The sequence below is a fragment of the Anoplopoma fimbria genome, unplaced genomic scaffold (assembly GCF_027596085.1).
Source record: "Anoplopoma fimbria isolate UVic2021 breed Golden Eagle Sablefish unplaced genomic scaffold, Afim_UVic_2022 Un_contig_3978_pilon_pilon, whole genome shotgun sequence".
Taxonomy (NCBI): domain Eukaryota; kingdom Metazoa; phylum Chordata; class Actinopteri; order Perciformes; family Anoplopomatidae; genus Anoplopoma; species Anoplopoma fimbria.
The window spans coordinates 1-242 of record NW_026548027.1 but is presented as its reverse complement, the minus strand read 5'-3'; the positions used below and the strand labels follow the sequence as shown (position 1 = coordinate 242).

The window sequence follows — 242 nt, the reverse complement described above, 5'->3', positions numbered from 1 at the left end:
TAGACGACAGAGCAAAGCGTGGTGATATAGTATCTTTAAAAGGACCTTTGGTAGGCACAATATTTGCTTACGGCCATACCACCCTGAACACGCCCGATCTCGTCTGATCTCGGAAGCTAAGCAGGGTCGGGCCTGGTCAGTACTTGGATGGGAGACCGCCTGGGAATACCAGGTGCTGTAAGCTTTTTCACTCCTCTTTACAAAAAGCAGAGGGCGCTGCTGCTTTTTCCAGTGGACACCGA

At 50.8% G+C, this 242-nt stretch overlaps 1 non-coding gene across 1 annotated transcript; it reads left to right on the top strand.

The window, feature by feature from the left end:
* The first annotated feature begins 65 nt into the window (after positions 1-65).
* Positions 66-184, top strand: LOC129114408 (5S ribosomal RNA). Its single transcript, XR_008532465.1, has one exon. It is a non-coding gene; the product is annotated as a 5S ribosomal RNA (ribosomal RNA).
* The last annotated feature ends 58 nt before the right edge of the window (positions 185-242 follow it).